The following is a 25,328-nucleotide window of genomic DNA, read 5'->3' as shown; positions in this document are numbered from 1 at the left end:
TTTCTGATGCGAGTCCTCACGCCTATGGCGCCGTGGCGTACCTTCGTTTTTTGAGCAACACCACATTAGCAGAGACTACGTTCTTGTTTTCGAAGTCGAGAGTAGCAGCAATCCGAAAGTGGACAGTGCCCAACCTCGAACTTATGGGAACTCTCGTAGCCGCAAGAATGGGTGAATACCTGAACAGGAAAGTCTTCGGTTGCACCACAACCATTTGGTACTGGAGGGATTCGTCAATATCGTTGGGATAGATAACTGGTAACAAAAGGCTTGAACCATTTGTCGCTAACCGAATTTCCGAAATTCGTTGGATGACTGATCCCTCACAATGGATACACGGTCCTGGATCAAATAACTCCGCCGATCTAATCACGCGAGGTTGTTCGGCTGAAGAGCTACTCGGAAACCAACTGTGGTGGAAAGGTCCTGACTGGCTGAGATTGACTCCGAATGCGTGGCCTGAGAATATTGTCAGCGTTCACCCCGACTATTCAATGCCAAACACTGTACACGTCGTACTCACCGGTTGCACACGAAGCATCGAGGCTGACGTCGTAGATATTCACAAATTCAGCGACTTGCATAAACTGATCAGAGTAATGGCATGGGTATTACGGTTCTGTTTCAAGACAGCTCACTACACGAGAACTCCAGTCAGCGGAGCGGTTTCTGATAAAACATGAACTGATAAAACATGATAAAACTGATAAAACATGATAAAGCATGAACTCGCCGATATAAAAACATCGAGGATTTGCGAAACTCCGCCTATCAACACGCTTCAACCATTCATTGACTACTACGGCCTGATGCGCGCCCGAAGCCGACTGTCTAATTTTCAAATCACCGAAGAAACTAAAAACCCGGTGATATTACCTACCAGGAGCCATTTGACTGACCTAGTAATTACCGCTACTCACCGTAGACTCCTGCACAGCGGGGTCAGAGACGTCCTGATAGACCTTCGCGAACGATTCTGGGTACCAAAAGCCCGTCAGCGCATCAAATCCATCATTTATAAATGCCCAACTTGTCGAAAATACAAGGCAAACCCAGGTTCTGCTTCTACACCACCGGTTCCAGCTGACAGACTTCGGAAGTCAAGTCCGTTTGATGTCGTCGGCATTGACTTTGCTGGATCACGGCTGGTTAAAGACGGAGTGACAAAGACGTATATTCTTTTGGTAACTTGTGCCGTGACGAGAGCCATACACTTGGAGCAAGTTTCCAGTCTTAAGACAGACTCATTCATCTTGGCATTCAAGCGATATATAGCGCGAAGAGGAGTGCCCAGTACCATCTACTCCGACAATGGCAATACTTTTAGAAGCGCCGACCGAGAGCTTCAATCACTCTTCCGAGTTTGTTCTTCTAATGAAATTCAAGACTTCTGCACTAAACAGGCGATAACTTGGAAGTTCAACGCAGAAGCTGCACCCTGGTGGGGAGGTTTTTGGGAGAGACTTGTTGGCAGCGTGAAGCGAGCTCTGCGAACTGTTCTCGGCAGAGCTTCAGTGGATGTAGGGCAATTGAACACCATCCTGTGCGAAATTGAAGCGGTAGTTAACTCCCGTCCGCTTACTTTTGTGAGCAATTCCCTCGGTGAGCCCGAAGGTTTCACCCCAGCTCACGTTCTCATCGGTAAACGACTGACTGCTCTAAACACCGTTCAACTCGATCTCCTGGAACAACGTGCTACCGACATAGCCATGAAATGGTATTATCGGCAGGCTCTGATGAACGCATTTTGGCTGCGATGGAAGAAGGAGTATGTGCTTCAGCTTTCATCGTTTCATCATGTCCCTACAAATATTTCTGCACCTCTCAAGATTGGAGACGTTGTCCTTATAGAAGGAAGAGGCGCAGGAGGATTGTGGAAAACGGGAGTCATAGAACAGACATTTCCTGGGCGTGACAACGCAATTCGTGCATGCAAAGTTCGACTTTCCACGGGACAGTTCTTGACGCGTCCCGTACAAAAAAAATCCCCGCATTTCCCCGAGGGGAAGAATGTGAAAGTGCGAATGCACGAGTTGAATTTGCGCGGTTCGGATAATGTTCGCGAAAGAGAGATCACACACACACACACACAACTACAAAGAAAGAAAGATGCATTTATTCACAGACACCTATTTGTGTTGTCGTTGTACTTGATTGCTAGAGTGGATCTCAGCTTTGAAATTTCGTGTCAGTACTCCTTTAAGCAGGTGCATTAGCCCTTCTCACGCCCGATTCTTGGCCAATCCCCCACGTGGGTATGTGCCGTGTCAGCGGCCAGGCAGCGCGCGCCCATCTCCCCCGTTGCCAAGGAAGACGAGGAGATTCCTGGCCAATCCCCCATGTGGGTATGTGCCATGTCAGCGGCCAGGCTGCGCGCGCCCATCTCCACGTGCGCGGACATTGCCGGTGGACGAAGGTTCAGGGTCGCTTAAGAAGTGCATTCGCACTTAAAATTGTGTCCCCTGGAAATCGTCAAGAGCCCGGGGTAGGATGTTGTGGAATTAGAGGAGGAAGAAGGGGTGTGCACACTCTCATCATTAGTAAATAAAGCAAGCGTAAGTGCGTTTCCAGTTCAGCCCTACACTGGCATCCTGGTTTTTTGCGGTTCACAACAACAATATTCTCATGATGTGCATGTTTTGGTTCAAAAGAAACACTACATTACTGTTTTTTAGTCCCCTAAAGAGGATGTTTCATTTGCTAATACGATATCAGACGTTGCGCTATGTTTCCATGCGTTCGCCGATCTATGTCGAAGTGGGTTGTTGACTGCAGGGCTACTGACAGCAACATGGGCGTTACATGCTGGTCTGATCTGAATATGGTACTTAGCTTATTAAATAGTATAAAATTCACACTTGTTCCTGTGCATGGGAAGTGGTAACGGTAATTAATTGAACGCATCATCGAATACGATGTTTCGAGAGTTGAAAATCCAACGCTGATTTTGAATTCATGACTTCGATCACAACAAATAGGACTATTACAAGGGTGGGCATCTGATTATGCACAATACGTTATCTAGTTTACATGTCTCCTTGTTCGCTTCTGCCGGAGCACCGCGCGGCCGGTATCACGTTATGCAGCCTTAGGGATAGAGAAAATACATAATTGGTGCCTATATTTGTTAGCGTCTCTACCAATAAAGTAAACTTTACACGTTTCCAAGGTGCAACCCACAGAACAAGCCGCAAGAAAAGTGAAACTCTTCGCGATATGGCTATCAAAGAACTTTCATTTGAATGAGCAGGTCGGATGAGAAGGAGGTCAAATATTCATATTTGGCGTATTTTTCGCTCTACACTAAGGCATTTGGGTGGAGAACACTGTGAGAAAGTAATTTTATCGCTTGTACTAACTTCCAGCTATTTTGCAGTAAAATCTTTTTTGAACAAAGAAATAGTTTCAACGCGAATATTCGGTGCTTTTTTGCATATTTCCAACTGTTATTGAAGCCGGTTTTATGTGTATATTTCTTACCGCTCACTAGATTAGACAACAGTCTTGCATAGTTTGTTTTGCATGAAAAGCCAATGATATGTTATGATATAGCATTTAGGAACATCAACGCCTAAACAGTCTGCCCCATATGTGTTTGTGTGTATTAAACACGGCGATAGCCACGTGAAATATTAGATGTACCTTAGATTGGAAGCGCTGGGTGATAAACTACGCTGTGAGATCTGCGTTTGAGCGTCCTCGTTGTGAATAAATATGCTACGCACTAATGCGTACTTACGGAGTGATAAACTAATAACAGCCTTCTAGTATTTCAGAGCAGCCCGTAAAGCGCTCACTTACTCTTTTTTGAAAATGCAGTAACCAATGTTATAACTATGGCTTCGTCCCGCAAAAAAAGAGAGAAGAATCCGCGAGGAAATCCAAAGCTTTAAAAGAAACCTTCACAGTGTGCCGGCCTACAAATCAGCAGGAAACCGATATTAATCCATCAGCACGGACCTATTTGGAGGCTTCCAACGTCTACATCATTTGTTTCTGCCATCGTTACAGTATTTCGAAGTTGTTATTGCCAATCAAATTTATTGCCAAAGAAGTTATTGCCAATCAAAATATCGCATTTTCACCAGCGCCCCGATGCGCCCTCGTTTCGTCCACCTAATTGCACCTCGCAAGCGTGCTGCCCATGATGCCTGTCTGCTCGGTGATGTATGCAAGAACATCCGGTGGCGCGCGTCGTCTGCTACGGCGATATTCAGCCCCGAGCCTCGCTCTGGGACGGGGCCGTGTGACGTACGGCGTTCCGTCTGGGCCACTTTATCATTTTCGTTATGACTCCTGCACTGCGCTCACGGCTGGAAATGCTGATGGAAGGAATGGGACACGACTAATGGTATTCTCTAATATCTAAGCGAATGCCTATAGAATTGCCTCAAAAGTTGTTAACTTGAGCACGTACATGCTTTCCGAACCGACATAGATTTATATATTGCTTAATTGGCCTCTCCTTCGCGCCAGTGTCGAGCATGGTTGTGTTGTCGTAGCGGCATGCACGCAAGTACACAGGCAGTTGTAGTATTCCATTCCGTTATTCTGATCGGTTGTAATATTCATATCTGTGACAAAAAAGCATCGAAAGGGTTGCATGGTATCGTACAGGCACATTTTTTAGAGTGCGCCGTGCATTCTATTTCCCCTTCCCTCCCCCTTACTTTCCCGAAAACTCCTACAGGAATCTGCGTTGATCCATCGCTAGACAATTACACCGTAACAGATATTACGAGCGGTCTCGGAAGAGTAGTGTGAGTTTAGGTGCCGTGCGCGCTTGTCTCTTTGTTCGACTGTGCATATCAATGCGCCAAAAAATTATTCCAGCGTCGCTTTTTCTCCTAATGGCCTGGTGCCACTTTTACCTCTATAAAAGCTGGTCGTTCATGTTTGTACGTGCCCAATGCTGCCAGTTGCGATGATGTGGAGGGTTTGGTTGCCGGCCATGGCTATAATCCCCCCCCCTTCTCCCAAGCCTGCCTTGTGTCTTGTTTAAGTTGATGGGAGGAAACTGTTTTGACGCTATACAAAGACATACCCCTTTGCGAAAGACACGCATCAGTATTCCGACTTCTGAAACTACAATTGCCTTTTTTATATCAAAGCACCAGTTTAAAACTGAACGAATCGTACCTATGACTATGACATGGATGCATTGATGTTTGATATGGTAGATCCACAGTTGAACCAAAAAGTTTGGCTTTGGAATCGGGAACACGATTCCTAAACCATGCTACTTGGAATGCAGCTGAAAAAGGAGCCATTTTGAAGGAGCGATTGGGCTTGAGCGGGCGCGAAGCATTAGACTACTGCGCCACAAAATAACCGCAGATGCCGCTGATATAGCCTGTATACTACATTGAGACACACCCTCTGTGTCAAATCAGAATTGTGCACATGATTGCAAGGATTCCTGGATTTATTGAACAACAGTTACACAGTAAGGTTCCATAAAGCCCCCACTATAGCTGACCTCTGGCAGCACCACTGTTCCGGCTGTGACTGCGATTTCACCCGGCGGGAATTGTGCCCACCGTGCTTTTGTTTCATGCTTTACGCTAAAACTTTTGGTCGATATTGGTTCCTTGATACCTAATAAACCTTCCGCAATTCCTTTGCTGCTAATAACTGAGCTTATATATTCTACAAACGTTACTGGTCGCTCACGAACAAGCAGTTTGCAACCACGGGAAACGAATTGTCGCCTAAGCGAACGGGCGGAGCCTCGTAAGCCGAAATACGGATCCGATGTGTTGAGCTGTATGACCTTCATGGACCCTACTATGTTTATTACACTCTAAGAACTAACAGAAACGTGCCGCTTTAATTACGGGACTGTTGTTGTCGTTGGTGCAGTTTTCGCTTCTCGATCGATTCCGGACGTCCGTTCAGCCGATCGGTCGTCTTCGGTGTCTTCGTTCATCGAGCCAGTCACACAACGCGGACTTCCGGTCGGCCGACGTGTTCGTGCCGACGTCGGCGTCTGGTGACAAGTCGGTTGCCAACAGTGTTGTACGCGTTTCTCTAAAATAGGAACGAAAGCTCGTTCCTCGTTCCTTCGCAATTTTGAAATGAGTTCCCGGTACAAGTTCCTATATTGCCAAACGAATGCGTTCCAGTTCCACTTCGAAATGAGAACGTGTCGTTACGTTAACGTTACAATTAGGGTTTTAAATTAAATTATAGTGTCGGAATATCCTGGGGTGCAATTGAGAAATTTAAAACTCACATCGAACTACGTATATTATACGAATATTAACACCGACGGCAGCAGATTATATGGAGATTAAAATAATCCAGAGAAAATTCCTAGGCGAATTTGTTCAGGGAGCACTGGACAAACTCCAGACGGCTCTAGGACATTTCGGTGTAGGATGAGAATGTTGCGGTGCGGAAATTTCGGTGTACGGACATATCCGTGTACGGGCGTTTCGGTCCGCAAACTTTTCGGCGACGAAATTATCGGGTGCTTGCCTGTTTGCGACAGCCGTTTTATTTTTATTTCCGCTTAACGTGGGTCATGGACAACAATCTGGAGCAGTGAATTTATTTTTTGATTGATGCCGTGCTTGATCTTTGCCAGGTATGGGTATACACTGGTCTAGGATATTGTCGTGGAGGAAGAACGGGCAGTTTTGAAAACAGACGCAGCTTCTAATGTCCTAAATGTTGATTAAGCGCGTACGGGTTGTGCATACAAATTTCACCCATCCTGTTCGGGAAAACCAACCTTCTTTTTATGATCACATGCCTATATTCACCACATTTCAATTCGTTGTCCTAGCGCCCCCCCCCCCCCCCCCCTTTCCCCCTCTCACACGTGTACACTTGTATCTCGACCAGATTTCTTTTTCAGTCATATTATTTTCGGTTTCCCCTGAAAACCCAAGAGGCGTGGCGGAGTTCACGGTCTCCGAAGCCTCACCGCAGTGATACAGGAAAAAGCTTTACATTCACCAGGAGCTCACGAAACCCCCTAAAGTGTGAAACAAAAAGCCACCCAAAAAGCCGCTGAGAACACAATGGCCACCATCGTTGGGCCCTGTCTCCCCCATCGAAGAACAAGCTTGCTGGCTACACCCGTCCGCTCGTCGCCGCCATACCGACGGCGCCTCCTCTCCAGCAATCACCCCTTCGTCGCCTTCAGTCACCCATTAAGTCGCGCATATCATGGACACCCCAGGCATACATCGCTTTCTTCCATTATAAGGAGAAAAAAAATGAATAGGCTACTGTGACGAGAGCGGCAACAGTCGTCTTCAAGTTTTCGAAGTCCAGTTTACACAATCGTGAACCACAAGTGACACCCCCGCTCTCTACCAAGGGGGCTGGTAGCCGGCGGGGCTCAGCCTGCCCCTCCCCTAAGTAACGCCACCGTAAGTGCGATCGTTGGTTGGTTAGTTTTAAGTAGAACCGACACCGAATGCAACGAATACGAGATTGATTGAGAAAATAATTAAAAAGGAATGCACACGCGCTTAATCTACCTCGTTTTTCTGTTTTTGTTGCGGATGTTTTGCTGTGGGGGGTGGAGGAAGGAGGATGGACTAAGTGAAAGCAAAGCAGTTTGGTAACACTTAAAGTAGTAGGGTTGTTCACATGAAGGTTAAAATAAAAAAATAGGTTGAACGGATGCAAATTAACAACATTAATTTTTACCATCTGCTACAGAAATGGGGTTTTACGTCGCAATGCTCCGCCAGGGTTTAGCGTTCATTTCCACGCACGGCATCGCAAGCACAAGTCTCGAACGTAAAATCATATCAATTCACAAAATTACAATATTAAAACTAAATTGTTCAAAGAATGCCTGGGACATCCCGTGACTCAAAATGCCCGGGCCAAGACGCCATGCACCAAAATGTCCGTGCACAGAAACGTCCGCACCGAAACGGCCTGCACCTAAATGTCCGACACCGAAATCTCCGGATCCCGTATTAGACAATCTTTCCCCGCCAGGGACCAATTCTATCGGCCAGACGCGCGTCCTAGCCTCGCCAGGCAAACGATGACAAGTGAAAAGCATTCTCGCGGCTACGCTATTCACCGGTCGAATGCCGAGTAAGTTGAACCAGCATGAGAGCAAGCACAAGAGGAGGCCTGCTGCGTGGTTATTCTTCTGCCTTTAACCTTCGAGGAAGCACTTACGGCTGAAGGGCGGGCAAATTGACCAGCTTATAGGAAGAGAAACGCAGTAGTGACTTGTGGATTTTTGTACTCGAGCCTTGGCATAAAAAACCGCCAAATCCAAGCGATGTAGCGGCAGGAGCGCCGTTCCTGCCGTTCCTTTAAAAACCTAACGCGTTACCGTTACAGTTCCACCGCCCCTTAATGGAACGGTGGCGTTCCTCCGTTCCACCAAAAAGGAACTAGTTCCAGGAACGCCGTTCCTTGTAACGCTGTTCCGTACAACACTGGTTGCCAACTGGGAAGTCGGCGTCGCTTTCGTCGTGTCATCGTCGAGTCGGCCTAGTCAACGCGCCTTAACGAGAAGCGTGATAATAAAGTAAAAAAAGATAAATATGGACGCAGGTGATGGCGTTAAGCGTGCTCCAGGAAGCGGTAATTAACCAAAGGTGCCGCCGCGACCCGGTGAAAAAGTTGGGGCAACGCGAAAAAACTGGGGCAGCTTTACACTGCTGCCGCGAACGCTAGGAAACAGTGAATCTGGCGGCCGCGCCTAGCTTATTCTAGGTTAGCTAAGTTTGTGCGCCGTTATGCCTGGAGATTTGGCGAAGTTTTCTGCGTGGTTATGCTTCGACACTTGGGCGAGTTCTCTGCGTGTTGCCGTAGTTAGCCTCGCAAAGAGCACTGACCACTCGATCATTACAATATGCACAATGTGTTGTTTTATTTTCAGTCTTAGTGGTTTGTTTTCCGATCGGGCCGAAGTCGTCGCATCCGTTCCCGAGTAGCGGCTCTTCAGGACGGATGCCCCATCTCGCCCTTCGTCGGACACCCGTCTGTTGCACCTCAGATGGACTTCCCAACTTGCCAATGAACGTTCTTCATGATTGGCAGGCCTGGCTTGCTTAGCCCGCAGCGTTTCATATTTCTCCCAGAGCGGACCTAAGCGGATATCACGGTCATCGACAGCTAGGCTTCGTGCACCGGAGGACACTATTTCACTTCCCCGTGAGTGCGAATTCAGCCAACTTACGGCAGTTTTGAACCACGGCAAGCTAGGCCTCGTCCCAGAGGGACTAGGCTTAACAACGGGTACGATCAATACCGGGTACGACCGCCGACGCAGGGGACCGCCCCGCTGTGCTCCCGAGCACAGACGCAAGTGAGACAGAGGACAACTTAATGCATCAAGACCCAACTGAAGGCGAATGTGATGAAACTGCGACAGATTCAAGCTCAAACGCCGATTGGATCGAAGTCGTCACCCGAGCCCAGCGGCGACGCAAGCGGAAGCCCAACCCAGCGGTAGGCCTAACGGCTGAGCCGACAACCACGAAGCCCTCGCTTACACGCAAATTTGCTCCAAGGCCAGCTCCCCTTCCCAGGGACGATTACAAGCTCGTGTTGCGACCACAGGGTGGCCTCAAGATAGCGGAATTAGACCTAGCCGAGGTCTCGCTCGCCTTGCTGAGCGCAATTCAGTCAACCTGGCGCCAAACCAACCTGCGAGTCCGCTATGACATGGTGCAGAACACCGCTACAATTAGCACCCCGTCGGTAGAAGCAGCAAAAGCATTGAGTCAGGTGAAGCAGATCCGAATAAATAACATGACCTAGCCAGTGCAGCTCTACGGACTCACCCCAGATCACTCCGTCAAGGGCATCATAAGAGGGGCAACCCTCCGTTTCTCGGAGCGGGAATTGTTAGACAATATGTACGTACCCAACCACGAGATCTACGCATGCAGAAGACTAGGAAATTCAAATATCGTCGTAGTCACGTTTGCTGGTAACAAGGTCCCCTATTACGTTACCCTCTTCGGCTCGGAGTACCCGGGGGGTGCTCCTTGTACAAGAAGACTGTGCCTGTGTGCGACGCATGCCATGAACTCGGACATAGGGCGACGTCATGTTCTCAGCCCAACACACGTGTGTGCCACCAGTGTGGGGTCAAAGACCCGAAACCCGGACATGACTGCAAGGCCCTCTGCTCGCTATGCGGGGGGGGGGGCACCTTACGGCTACCAAGGGCTGCCCGAAACGCTTCCGGGAGCCTTTCGTCCTTCGTAAACGGCAGTTCGTGCGGAAGAGGACGGAGGAGCGCGCCTCTCGAGTGGACCAACTAGCCCTCCAAGTGGATCAGCAAGCATCGCAGCATGGCCATCCAGCCTCACAACCAGACCAGCGGGGGCGGCCCCGTGACCGATCCAAAACCCCATCCGCGAGAAGGAGAGGAAATTCAAGCACCAGGTCAAAATCCGGGTCCCGCAACCGTACACCGAAGACCGGGAACGACGAGAAACAGGTGAGCTGGGCTTGCGTTGTGTCTCCCACTGCTCGACGCGACCCCACACCCACACCAACAAAAAACACAGATTCCCACCCATGTCCAGAATGTTCAACCTTTAAGGCACAGTTGGCGCAACAACAGATCATAATTGCGTCATTAGAAAAAAGGCTAGCAGAACTAGAAAGCTCTCGTGACGATTCGCACCCAGACAAACGCAAACGCCCTTCACGCATCGCCGGAACAAATTCGAATGCCATGGACACAGCTCCCTGTGTCCCACCCGCTCAGGGGGAGTGCGCAAGTTTCTCTCCACTAGCTGAAGTCGAAGCGATAGGTCAAAACAAGACTTCGTCGGAGCACATCACAGACCCCTTATCGCAACAAACCCAGTCTCAAGGAGGCATAACCTCCCTCGAAGACCTACTCAAGGCGCTCCAGACCCAGATACAGACCCAAACTGTCCAAATTAACCGACAACTACAGGCGCTATCCGCTCAGGTAGCCCAGAACGGAGTCCAAATCAATCAAGTCGTAAGTCGGGTCGACCAACTCGGAACTCGCATCGACCGGCTAGAAGGCAGAATGGAGACGGTTGAAAGCAACAGTCTCCGCAGAAGGCAAGCTCCGTATTCCCGCCCTCCAGTATCCGAAAGCGAGGACTTGGTTTCATTCCCCGATGAGTATGCTACCAAATAGACAGGACTCCACCACATTGCTCCAATGGAATTGCCGCGGAATCAAAGACAAGTCAGCAGCTCTACAACAGTATCTCGGCACACATTCTCCCCCACCTGATATCATTGCAGTCCAAGAGACGAATGGTCCAACTAAGCTCCCAGGATACGTTACTTACAAGGATCCTTCTGGACGATCTACGGCAACCTTGATCAAGAGCAACATAGCAGCAATGCAGCACCTTACCCCCCAAAGGGAATGTGAGCACACTCTAGTGGAACTCATTCCCCGGACAGCAAAATGCAAAGAGAGCATCTTTATTCTCAACGTCTACTGCCGACCCTCGAAAAAACGACCAGGTATAGAAGATACTGTGTGCGAAGCCCTCCAACTCGCTGGTAGCTCTCCTCTCCTCATTTTGGGGGACCTTAATGCAGCGCACAAACTTTGGGGATACACATACAACAGTAAGAGGGGGAAAGATCTGCTCAGTGTTATAGAATTGCACAACCTCACGATCCTAAACGATCCGCACACCCCAACTCGCACAGGGGACAGCGTTTCTCGAGACACAAGCCCAGACTTATCCCTACTCCGAGGCTCACTCGACATCACGTAAACCAACACCATGGAGAATTTGGGATCCGATCATGATATCATACAAGTCCTCATCAAAGGCTTGAGCTACAGGTCATACATTGGTACAGCAAAATTAGCTGATTGGGACAAATTCAGAAAAGAAAGGAAAGATCGTGATCATTCGAAGGGACAATCTTACGACCAGTGGGTGGAGAGTGTTATACGAGATGTAAAGGCCAACACAAAAACAATAGCCACAACATACCAAACACCGCATGTCGATTCCAAACCCCTGCACATCTGGGAAGCCAGACACAGCCTGAGCAGACGCTGGAAGAAGCAGAGGCACAACCACCGGCTTAAGAAACGTATAGCACAACTAAGTAAGCAGGCGGCGGAGTACGCGGCCAACCTGTGCAAGGAGCATTGGCTTAAGTTATGCGATAGCCTCCAGGGAACGCTATCTACTCGCAAAACGTGGCACCTGCTTCCACACCTTATCGACCCCCTCAAGAACAAGGGAGAGACCAGTAGAGGCCTAGCACGCACTATGCACTTGTACCAGGGAACCACGGATGACCTCATTCAAGACTTGAATAACAAATACCAACGTCCGGGAAAAGGAGGTGCTCCTCCCCATTTTGAAGGTCCACCCAATCCCGTGCTGGACAGAGACATTAAAGTCTACGAGGTCCGAGCCGCCATTGCAGCCTGCAAGCGCTCCAGCTCACCTGGGCAAGACGAAATCACCAACAAACCGTTGGCTAACTTGGATGACAGGGCTGTAGAAGACCTCACAGAGCATTTCAACGTCTTCTGGCGCACAGGCAAGCTTCCCATCTCCTGGAAGACAGCCGAGGTGCGACTGATCCCGAAACCAGGCAAATCACGACATATAGATAATCTTCGGCCGATTTCGTTAACATCCTGCGTGGGGAAAATCATAGAGAGGGTAATTTTTCTACGACTTCAGCAATACCTCGATGAAACCCAGCAAATGCCCAACTCGATGTTTGGATTCAGAAAGCACCTGAGCACCCAAGACATCCTGATTCAAATCAAGGAGGACATACTCGTTCCGGCCCCGAGACACTGCCCCCTGGCCATACTGACCCTTGACCTAAAGGCAGCGTTTGATAACGTGGCGCACAACGCAATCCTCAATAACCTGGCAAGAACAGGCTGCGGAGAGAGGGCGTACAACTACATTGCCGATTTCCTCTCCAACCGCCAAGCTGCCATAAAGATAGGGGGTGTCTCCTGTGATCCAATTACTCTTGGGGACAGGGGGACTCCTCAGGGGTCTGTTCTATCCCCCATGCTTTTCAATATAGCACTGATAGAGCTGCCGAAACGACTAGAGAAGATCCCCAACATAAAGCATGGCGTTTACGCCGACAACATTACTATATGGACTGGCACAGATTCGATCGGCGGCCTCCAAGACACACTCCAACAGGCAACTGATACCGTCAATCAGTATGCCAAAGAGTGCGGACTAATATGCGCTCCCCGAAAATCTGAACTTCTGGTCGTACGCAGACGACGCACAAAGAAAGACAAAGACGACATCCAAGTCACACTGGAAGGATATCCCATCAGGCCTACAAAGGCGATACGAATACTTGGACTTGATATCCAGGCGGACACAAGGAACAATGAACTGATTCAGAAACCAAAGACTACCGCCGAACAGGTCACCCTGATGTTACGCAGGGTGCAGAACAGACAAAGAGGGATGAAAGAGGAAGACACCACCAGATTGGTCCAGGCCTTCATTCTATCGCGCATTATCTACGTGGCCCCGTACGTAACTCTGACCAAAACTGAGGAGGAGCAGCTCAACGTCATTATACGGAAAGCCTAGAAACAAGCACTGGGTATCCCCACGAGCGCTTCGACTGCTCGACTACTCCAATTAGGCATCCACAACACTGCATCAGAATTAATCGAAGGACACCTCCAAAGCCAAAAATTAAGACTCGAACTCACACTTGCAGGCAGAAAGCTCTTGACAAAACTTCAATGGACGCCTCAAGGACAGCTACAACCCCGACCTCTTGCGCCAGATATGAGGCAGCACATACACATTAAACCAATTCCCCGCAATATGCACCCGGAACATCATGCAGGCAGAAGACAGGCCAAAGCCGAAGCTCTAGAGAAAATTTATGGAAAAGACGAAGGGGCGGTTTACACCGACGCAGCAAGCAGTAACCATAAGGGAGAAATGGTGGCAGTAGTAACATCGAGACACAAATGCCTCACCAGCGCAACCATCCCCAAAACTACCCCTCAAGAAGCAGAAGAAGTGGCCATAGCGCTTGCCATAACCCAGACCAAGGCAACGACGATAATCTCTGACTCGCAGCAGGCCTGGAGAAGATTTACTTCTGGATCGGTGACCCCCGCAGCATACCGCATCCTGACCACAATCCCCCCGAAACGGCACGTCACGACAGTCTGGGCGCCGGCACACTCTCCCTCGCGGGGAACGAATTCGCCCACGCGACGGCCTGCGCACTCGCCCACCAGGCCCTGGAAGGAGAACCTGACCCCACCCCTGTTGTGACTTACCGTAACATTACCCAGCATTACCGGCTAGAACGATAGAGTCTATCCACCACCTCACCCATAATTAAGTAAAAAACAAGGTTCGACACTTCACTTACTTCAAACAAACACGTACCCTCACCCAGTCCGGCTCCATATGCAATTCCCCAATCAGCACCCACCTCAATGCAAGTTCTGTTGAAAATCAGGGTCCCTATATCACGTAGTCTGGCAATGTAGCCAAAACCCGGACTTGCCTCCCCCTTTCCCTACCCCCAACCTCGAGCAGTGGGAGGCAGCGCTGTCCAGCGCACACCTCGCCGACCAGGTCATGCTGACGGAGAGGGCGGAACGTGCGAAGATGACGCTTGGACTTCTGGACTAAGAAGCCATCCCCACGCATATAACTGCTCAATAAAGTTTTCCTCTCTCTCTCTCTCTCTCTCTCCCGAAGGTAGAGCGGTGCGTGATGAGTGATGACGTCCCCGATCGGCGAGGGTCTTTTTGACGCGTTCGTCGGACCAACAACTGCCTAAAAAGCCCCGCTTTTAAAAATATTTTCGCGTTGTTCATCAAGGCGTCCGTCGAACTTTAAAGAAACTAGGAAGCGCCGCGGTAACAACAAAGCCAGGGTAACCACAACGGCATGAAAAAAATTGTCTTCGGTTTCGGAATCATGTCAAGGTCGCTGCAATCTCAAAATAGTATGTGTTCACATATCCCGTACTTGCGTGCCGGTAATACGCAAAAGCGTGGAAGAGAATGCCGAATTCATGCACTACCGATACAGCTGCAGAACACAGAGGCCTTCATCCACCTCTAATGCTGCTTTAACACCCCCCCCCCCCTTTCTTTGCAACCTTCAGAAGTTGTCGCTATGCGCAACTCAAATTTGGCCTTCCCGCCTTTCAAGTTTATCAGTGGGCGTGTTCCATTTACGCAGTTGTGGCAGCCAGCGGGCTGCCAGTAGCTTGCTCTCGGACAGGAAGTTGCGTCATGATTACCTAGCTCAGTCGCCTAAGTGTACACCGGAAACTGGAAAATAAGCCAGCCGCAACGGGAACTTAAGGTAGCAACCTTTTTCTTTCTGTCTGTTACGGTCAAGTTGACGAAATGTTGTATCCCTGCTTTCGACGTCTATGTTTCATCGGCACGTTCGATACGGACTGGCCTCTTTCCGAAGCTCAACGCGAGCATGACGCAGTGGCACCGACTCATTCCAGCAGCCATTTGCCGTCTCTGGGCATCATTCCACCTATTTATTGACTTGCGAAATCGTCACGGGCATTCAGAAGTCATTTTTAAAGCAAAGCTTTCTACTTCTACCAGGCAACGATTCTTTCGTGGCGTGCTGGTCAACAAACTCCGAACGTGGATGGGAGGGAGGTGGGCCACGGCCTCCGCGATCGGCTGCCGGCGGCGGAGCACAGTGTAGATAGCGCGGCGACAGGACGCTATTACCCAGCGTTCCCTGCGCACGGCTGCCTTCTGGCACCGGCGGGCGCTTGGAGGGACGTCATTGTCTGCTTTAGCGACGATTGTTTTTTTGCCTGTTCTGGTCTGCTTCGCGGCCATTGCGAGCTTCCTTCGCAGTGCTTGATTAACTTCTTCTACAGCACTTCCTGGGTAACCCAGACCCGACGGAAATACTGGTTGTACGGCAAAGATGCGTTAAGGATTGGTTTGCATGGCGGGAAAAAATAATGTACAAACCCCGTAACGACATCTGGCCGCCATAGAGAAAGGCTACCTTTTGCGCACTGCTTGCCACGAATGGGACTCCGTTTTCTAAATCGGTGAATACGAATTCAGTCGTGTTTTAACAAGTATTACAAAAGGTGAAAGGAACAACTGAATCTGATCAATAGCGATTACAAAAGTTCTCTCAGCTTGCTCGCAATTCTCAAACTTACTAAACTAACTAGTTTCAATCGGTATAAATTGGAATCACTAAGCTCACATGCCGAATTGTTTCGGTGTCTGCGCTTGTGTCGCGCAGTGGTGTAGCCCCTACCTAGCGCATTAGGATGGCTAGGTTCCGCTGCATCACCTTTTGAAAGACAGTGCTTTCCGTTTGCTGCCAATGCACTGTCGGGCTACAGCGGCTGCGGCTTCCGCCGCTCTAAGCCCGGTGTGGCCGACGCTCCGTCATTCGGGACTCCACCACCGCGAATTCCAGGCAACGGTTGGTGTAATCTCCGGTTTCGCTCTTTGTAGAGCCACGTGTGTGAGTTCAAGTGACGTCGCATGGGCAATTGCTGTGGGGGTCGTCTAAAGTGTTGCTTCCCAACCACCTTCATGGCGTGAATTGGGGGCATTTTTTTTTCATCTCGTAGATGAGAGCACCATTCCGAAGATAGACGCCGTTCTTCGATGAGCAGCAGCCTCGTTTGCGGGTGAAAAGAACGAACGAAAACATTCATGCTTACGTACGGACAGACTGTTAGTGCAGGAAACAACACTTATTTTGCAAACAAGAACATGTACGTTTCCGTCTATCATTGGAACGTTGCTGTTGTCTACGAGATGAAAAATACTTGCCATGTTTAGCGGACACTCGGTTGAAAATGAGCGTCAGCTGAAGCGAAAAGCTGTTGTACTGAGTGTAAATTTCCGGACGGAAAAAAAGAGGGCCATGTGTTGCAACGAAAAGATCCTGAATGAAGAGACAACGTTTTTATAAAGTGAAATCTTGTTACCGCAAGATTAAGTTTCAGTTAAAAATATGTTCGTAGATTAGGTTTGCGCTGTGATATTTTTTTCTTTTCTTGTTATCGTTTTGCAACTTACACTTGTATTTCGAAGCTTGTCGTCATTACTGGTTATGCTGTGCACAGGCACGTTGCACCGCACAGAGGCCGCTGTGAGAGCAGCCCTTTTCCTTAAAGTTGTCTGTAGCGCAAGGCAGGGCCTCGATAAAGGAGCGTAGGTTTCTCGAGCCGTTATCACCCACTGCATGCAGCATGCCCTGCCAACAATCTATATGGGGTCGACACTGAGACACGGTGTAAAGAAAGACGGCCATGATGAATGTATCGGTTCCTCCCTGCCATTTATAAATTCGCAGTCTGCCTGCCCGGCTACAATAGCAGTGACTCATGTATTTTCGCCTGCGCCACTTAAGCTGTTCGTTCTTCTCGGCATTGTTATCATGACGTTACCTTACATGCCTTCTTTGCGTGGGCCCGGTGCGTGACTCGTGATAATCCCGGATGTTGGTGTCTGGGACAGAGCGCCCACACGTAATATGAAGACTACGAAGTAAGCCCGTGATATGCGTGGCATCTTTCACGACAGAAATGACCCCCAAACCACCAGGGTATAAAGAACGGCGTTGGTGCTTGCAAGGCAAGCATCAGCGCAACGTGCCTATTGTAACTTCCGAATTTGTGCTGAATGACCTTGTAACTCCTTTCTTTGTTACTGTCCTTACCCAATGCCCTGAACAGGGGCCAGAAGGGTATTTTAAATGAATAAATAATAAAAAGTTTCACTAACTGTACATTTTAAAACTAACTCGTAAGAACCAAGCAACTCTCCAATGTTACGCTAAAACTGGCCGCACAGCACGGCTCAATCACCTTTTATCGTCTGCTAGCACCCAGTCTGGAGCCAGCTCGCCGCCAGACCACAAACGTCCTGGCGGTTCTTGGAGCCCGCGGGAAGAGAGACCGCTGGGCCCGAGAAAATCGAATACTATCTGGCGCCTCCTGAAGTGACATATGGAGCTGCCCGAGAAAAAACGAATGGCCGGCTCTAACCTCTGGCAGCCCGCGGGCAGTCCACTCGAACAAGTCCAGTGACTCCTACTTGTGACTGCTCTGTGCTCGCCAGCTCCACGTTTTTTCACCTGACTGAGCTCACCGTGTGCTGCTCATGTCTCCGCTCAGGGACATACGCGAAGACTCTTGTGCATTCGAAATGTGCTGCTTTCGTAATACCACACCAACGCGCTCCGTGTAAAGTTGCCGCCTGTACACGTAAACCCGCCCAATGTTTTGCCAATATCACAGGAGCATCGACCGTCCGGTCGACCAGCGCCATAGGATGGAGTGATATGGCAAACTGGGCGAGAGTAGCCGCATGCGCACTAAGCAAACGCCGCTGCTGCCGTCATCTGTTATGATGTTGCAAGAGCAGACAGCCACCCCCGATTTTTGTTATTCGCTGATCACACTGCCTGCCATACTGAAAATGTTTTTTTAAAAGACCAGGCACGTGGCGCCAACTGAAAACAGAGTAATCAGCTTTGCCGAACAAACCTTGCGCTCGGCAATGCTGATGTATACTCTGATTTCAATTGGCGCCACGTGCCTGGTCTTGAAGAAAAATTTTGAGTGTGGCAGGCAGTGTGCTAAGAAAATAATGAAAATCGTGGGCGGCTATCTGCCCTTGGAACAGCCTAACAGATGACGGCCGCAGCGGCCTTCAATTGCTTAGTGCGCATGCGGCTACTCTCGCCCAGTTTGCCGTTTCACTCCATCACGCAGTGCTGATCGACCGAACGGTCAACGCTCCCGTGATATTGGTAAAAAAGTGGCCGAGTGTACAATGAAAGATTCTAGTATAATGCCGCAGCTGCTTCCCGCAAACGTCCTTCGACATCACCACAGACAAGAGAAAGCTAATGGCGTTTGGGTCGCGTTTCCCTTCATACCTTTTTCGTCATGACGCTCCTGGTTGAGTAGTTTATCCAGTTCACTTCTTCCTCCAGGCAGGCTTCGCCATCAAGCGGGCACACAACCTCGTCATGGCGCACGCACTGCTCGTAGCAAGGCTTGCAGAAGTAGTGGGCGCACAGGTGCAGCGCGATCGCCTTCGGTAAGAGTCCGCACGCGCTGCACACTCTTGCGGCTGGAAGAGCTTCGACGAAGACGAGCGGCCTCCGGTCCACTTCCTCCGAGAATCCCACCAGCGTGTACTCGTGGCCCGGCGACGCCATTTTCCCTGACGGTCGCAACGCCCTGCACCGAGCGCGACCGCTTTCTGTGTCCGGTGAAACACAACGGCGGGTGCTTATCTCGATTCGTTTCCGTCCGCGCTCCGACCTTCGCTTGCGTTTATCTAGCCGCTTATCAGGCATAGCACGTGCACGACTGCCTCTCCGCTGGTAAAAGCGCGACGTTTCTACTCTAGTCAGAGCCTGCAGCATTACCCGGTTTGACTGGCGGCATGTCGTTCCCGTGCCACCCGGGAGCACAGCGCTCCGCTGAGGCCGCTGCGTTGACTAGAGGCATTTGTTTTTTTAGCATAAATCCTAAAATATTCCGCTATCACTCATACTTTGCCCGTAATACGAGGTGGTTGCTGTATACGCGCGTAAAAAAGTTTTCTTCGCGTTTGAAGGCAGTAAACACATCTTACTGTCAAAATATCCGTTTTTATATTTCCTTTACACGAACGTTTGCTTTCTATACGCGCAGGGCACTAGCGGTGATGCGCGTGAGGGAGTTACATCGAGGGAGATACCGTCATCACTTAGCTAAACTGTGTCTGTCGCTACCGGCTTTCCAGTCATGGTTTCCCCAGCGAACGCTCCGGTAGTCCTAAACTGGTCGCCGGCAGTGGAGCGGACTGTCAAAAACGGTCAGCTAAAACTCCCTATTAGGGCTCCGATGAAGATGGTGGGGGCGACGTGACAATAATTAATTTATTCGTTGTTGCAATAGTTTATCTACTGCTAGGGAGCGTAAGATTATGCTTTGTTTAAGCGAATGTTATTTACTGCTGCTTTTGAATATGCCGAAGCCATATAATTAAAACTTGCAAATTCGGGCCTCGCAGAAAAAATTATGGCAGTGCCCAAGGACTGTAAAAATTTTGCGTAAATTGCCAGAACCTTTACACAGCATGCCTGTTGTAATAAAGAAATGTTTTGTGATGGTTAAAGCACAAAAAACCGGCCAAGAAAGAAACACAATTTCTGGTGTTTTTTGGTCTTCAAAAATATAAGGCGCGAAATCGCCGAATATTCGACTGTTAATGCGCGTAAAATAAAATAAAATACGGCGACCTTTTAAACGTTTCTACAGGTATTTACTTAACCGTCAAATCAGCGCCCAACCTACATCGTTTTGTTGCGGTCCGGCAATATTAAAGTGGAACTTTTGCGATAGGCCGCGTTGCAGGCACCAGGCCGAGTTTCTTACTTTGTACACTAGAGAGGAGTCTGGCGCTAGCGTTTACGCGGCTCCCATCAAAGCCTTCAGTTTCGTCATGAGCCGCCATTACACCACGCGGGCTCGCATTAGTATCATCATTGCTTTGAATTGAAACGTTTGAGTGCCCCTAAATTGAAATAGAATGCTACGAAAGCCAAAAAAGGGTGTGTAAATATATAATTATATAATAAAACCCATCTTCAAAGCCAAACAAATAAAAAATAAAGCACGTTCTTATTACTGAAAGTCTGCCAGAACAGCTACGGCTACACTCCAAATTTGATCACGCGTAGTAAGCGTAAAACACGCTCCTCCGTGTCGTAAACTTTGTTTTAAGCACCACATGACTCAAAATACGCGTTGTTTTCTTCCATCCAAGCGTGAAGCGGGTCGAGAAAACCAACATTCGCTTTCTTTCACGCATGATGCAAAATTGTACGCGTGTGAGCCAGAAAACTCACGCTTGAAACAAATCCCTCAACGCCGATCTCGCCTCTCTTCATCACGCATATACACTTATACCGTGATACATATCGCCAAGGCGGCGTGCGGCGTGTCGCTGCATGCCGCTGTGATGTGCGCTTCCTTTCTTTGTTTTTTTCTTTTTTCAATGCATTGAAAGGTGACGCTATAGTCAGCGATTTTGGCGTGAAAACGGAGTTAGAGCTTTTGGAGGCATCGGCCGAAGCGGGCGCTTTGTGCGTCTTGTTTGCCCGCCATTCAAGTGTGGAGTACTCGCTTTCTTGTGGTAAAAAGTGGCGAAGAAGGAACAACCTGATGAGTAAATCGACATCGGCTGTCCCGCGTGGAGTGCAGCGTTGTAGGCCCGAGAACACCCAGTGTCGACTGCGGGTAATTCTCGCGCGACACGACGCCGTTCCTATTAACTCCATGTTTCCGGCCCACGGCGTTCTTACAGTGGGCAGTCAACTCTCATGCACGGTGGCTTGGAATATCCAGGTACGCAAATCATTTGGTAATGTTTTTGCTCATTACATATTGTAGAACTATTTTCCGCATAACGACGTTTTAAGTTGATTGTGTAGATCTTCCTCTAAATCTCAGATCTTCGCATTAGTGTCAGGCCTAGTTCTCCATGTAGCTTCTGTTTGACATGGTCACGCGGTCGACCGGGAAAGATGAGAAGAATCAAGGAATGGATGCCTTTCTTCTTGTCTTGGCTGTGAGTCGTTTCTCTGGTTCGCCGTCCGTTTCATCTCCCATTCGTCTCCCATTTCACAGAACCACCGCCTTGAGGCCACAATTAAATTGTGAGCGTTCGCGATGCACATCGCGGCAGAAGTTCGTATGACAGTTCGAACGCATCAGTCTATAGATGTTATATTGAAGTAACGTTTTATCTTTCCACGTTTCACCAGTGGACATGGTTGGCGGTGAAGTGGTCGGTGAAAAAAATTAGGCGCGTATTATAGCCAGAAATCTCTGAAATGTCTTCTGCGGAATTGCATGTTGCATCGAGGCCTGCATTAGAGGTACACTGAAGGTTCATGACATGCACAGAACTCATTTTCCTCTCTCCAACATCAAGGAGTCTATGCTCGTGTACTAGATCAGCCAGGCTTTCAGCGCTATGGTCATAATGCACGCTTGGTTTAGAAAGGTCCTGCACAGTACATGTCACTGTTAGAAAATTCCATCAATTTACGAGGAAACGTCAATGGAACCTGTACTGTTCGTCAACATTACACCCAATTTGCAGTTGCAACGAAGAGGCAGGATGTGTACCGAAGCACTAACAATGTTCTATTTCCGCAACAACATCCTATATGTGTGGGCAAAGACACCTGCTCACGGGGAACATCCGAGTGTTTCTAACGCAGGTGTCACACACATTTCGGCTGGTCAGACGTCTCCATAACTTCTCGTATTTCATCGGCCATCACCAGTCCGCGGACGCACATCGCCCCCTGACCCGCGCACGCAGCGCGGAATAAGACACTTTATCGCGCCGCGCATGCGCGCTCATCGTCCTGCCACTCCCATTGCCGCTGCTTCGAATCCCAGCGTCGCCCATGCGAACTACGATCTACGCTCCGAACGTGTTTTCGAGTAAGGAAGACTGAGTCTGCAACCCTAGCGTTGTATGGATTTTACGCTTCACAGGACCTTTTTGCAAGGTATGCACCTTTCACCTTTCAATTATTCACAACTGGGTTTCATCCTACTACCTCGCTATCAGCATCTTCTCCGTCGCTGACGCGGGGCAGAATTAGCTGTAGCCTAACGTGGTTCCTTTTTTGAAAGGGTGGTTAAAACATGTTTACACCGCAGGCTTGAAGGTGGCCTTTAAGTGAAGCAGAGTAAGCGAGAGTGAGGTGAACTGTGGAGGTGAATGTACTGTGCTGGCATTTCTTTGTTGATAATTCGGGCGCCTGATATCGCTAGAGTGATAGCGTCGCGGAGGGCGAGCGAACGAGGAAACCTGTGGGTGGCAAAGGCTTTCCCTACTGCAGTGATTAGGACTTAGAGATAACGGCGGCGTCTTATAAACTGTGACAAGTTACTATTGCGCCAAGCACGGAGTTCATAATTCCGTTGTCACTGTCAGTGTAGTTCTTGGCTTGTGTGTGAATGTCGCATCATGTCAGGAGAGTGTCAGCTTTCCCGCAAAGCTTTCCCGTCGTGCGGACGAACTAACTTATCCGTCGCGCGGACAAACCAGCGTGTACCACATTGTTGTGGGCAAAAAACCTGAAATATAAGTTATCGTTTTACATGGTCATCTTTTTTATTTCCATTGTGATTGCACGGGAAAAAAGCAATGCGGAGGAAGCAATTGCAATGCCTGACCGATCATGGTACGGCCCTCGGGAGGCCTGCATCGCTTGATTCACCGGACGCGGCATCCGGAATGCTCGCCGCGCAGCCAGCTTACATTGGAAAACCGATCCTCCGGAGAAAGCGTTCTGGCGCGACGGGCAACAGACATTTGAGCACCGAACGTAGCTCGCAGTTTAAATAAATGAATTATTTTTGGCTTTCCTGAAGTGTATACGTTTTTTGCAAGCTCATCGTCAAGGGCTCGAAATAAGCTTGAAATGCTATAATGCTTCCCACTTGAGAATAATGGAAGGAACGAGGCGCGTGGAAGGAGGCGAAAAGCATAAACGCCCGTGTGTACGAGATTTCGGCGCACGTTAAAGATCCCCAGGTGGTCAAAATTAATCCGGAGCCCTCCACTACGGCGCGCCTCATCGCCCGCTTTGCGTCGCCGCACTAAACCCCACAATCAACCAATCCGATTATATTTTCTGGTACGCTGCGAGAAGGCGGTAAATTACAAAGTCAAATGACCCCGTAACAAAATTAGCGATGCATTTCTTTTTTTGTTTTTGTTGTTGGATTTGTGTCACACTCAAACAGCGTATTGTCTAAATTTACGTCGGGCATACCCGAATCCAGCGTGGCAGCTTCGATGGCGTACAGCTCCTTGGTGCAATGCAGGGAGGAAGTTTGACTCCAGCTACTTTTTTTTCGTGCATTTTGTTCCAGGCTGCCATTTGAGTTAGCACTGGGGTTCTTTAGGTTGGAGATTTCAGTGATTGTATTTGTTAGTTTAGCTAGACAACGTCGATTTGAGCGAGGTTAGGTAGCACCACTTGCATGCCCAAACTGGTACCTTGTAGCCTTTTCTCATGGTGCTTAGTGTTACCGTGAGCAATATATTTCAGATGTTCAGCATGTGGTAAAATAACCTCCAACTAAAAGTCTGCTGCCTATGTTGATGTTTGCTTCGCAGCGAATTATTCTCAGCTGTTCGTTTTTCTCTACTGTATGAAAGACAATGTCTGCTAACACGTGTACCTGGGATTTCATGGTCATTGTGTTTCTACACTTGTAATGTGGCATGCACATTGCTGACGCACATTACACCTTCGCGACTTCTGATTTATGAAATTGCTTCGTTACTGTGATATTTCTAATCTCAGCAATTACCTTTGCTTGGGGGTTTCTCATTTAATGTGTGTCACTGGGCACCCCTTGTGCTTTTCCTAGTTCCATTGGTCTGGTAAACTTTGTATCTTTTTTCTGAAATGGTGTCAGTGTGAAACTTTTTCCATGTTAGTGATGAACGCATTTGTCCTACAAAGTCTTGACAAAAATTCCCCCGCATTTCCCCGAGGGGGAGAATGTGAAAGTGCGAATGCACGGTTGTCGGCCCGCTTGCGGCGCTTGCGCTCGGCCCCCGCAGCCCACCGCCTCGCCGCCTTCTCTTCCATCTCTTCCATGGGGTTTGTAGTATCACGTGTACACCACACAGTTATCAAGCCGCTATAACGCCGCTGAGTCGCCAACGCACGCCGCTGACGACGTAGTTTGAATGCGTTAAAGATATAAAGCGCGTTACTAACACTGATATCAGCGTCGCGTCCGTGGCTTAGTCGGTAAAGCGTCGCGCTGCGGCCGCAAAGTCCTCGGATCGAAACCTGGCGCCGGACGCTGTTTCTTTTTTAAAGAGCGCTGCGGACGCCGCCGCCGCCGACGCCGGCGGTGGATGGTTTGGGGTCGCTTATAAAGTGTGAATACACTTTCTAAAGTGTGACACTTTATAAAGTGTATTCACACTTTATAAAAAGCGGCGGCAGCGTCCGCAGCGCTCTTTAAAGAAGAAACAGCGTCCGGCGCCAGGTTTCGATCCGAGGACTTTGCGGGCCGCAGCCCGACGCTCTACCGAATAAGCTACGGACGCGACGCTGATATTGTCAGTAACGCGCCTTATATCTTTAACGCATTCAAACTACGTCGTCAGCGGCGTGCGTTGGCGACTCAGCGGCGTTATAGCGGCTTGATAACCATGGTGTACACGTGATACTACAAACCCGATGGAAGAGATGGAAGAGAAGGCGGCGAGGCGGTGGGCTGCGGGGGCCGAGCGCAAGCGCCGCAAGCGGGCCGACAACCGTGCATTCGCACTT

The 25,328-nt window shown here is 49.2% G+C and overlaps 1 protein-coding gene across 5 annotated transcripts in view; it reads right to left on the bottom strand.

Moving 5' to 3' along the window:
- Positions 1–25,328, bottom strand: part of LOC144172816 (TNF receptor-associated factor 6-like) — a 334,329-nt gene that overhangs the window by 16,527 nt on the left and 292,474 nt on the right. Inside the window, exon 1 of one of the 5 annotated variants that reach the window (XR_013323112.1) lies at positions 18,888–19,411. The exons of the other annotated variants lie outside the window; for them this stretch is intronic. The gene's annotated coding sequence lies outside the window, so the exon portion shown is untranslated. Of the gene's footprint in view, positions 1–18,887; positions 19,412–25,328 lie in introns of those variants that run through there. 5 annotated transcript variants of the gene reach the window in all.

This window comes from Haemaphysalis longicornis, unplaced genomic scaffold, assembly GCF_048455015.1.
Source record: "Haemaphysalis longicornis isolate Haplotype H1 unplaced genomic scaffold, Haemaphysalis longicornis Haplotype H1 scaffold_26, whole genome shotgun sequence".
NCBI lineage: Eukaryota > Metazoa > Arthropoda > Arachnida > Ixodida > Ixodidae > Haemaphysalis > Haemaphysalis longicornis.
This window is presented reverse-complemented; position numbering and strand designations above follow the sequence as displayed.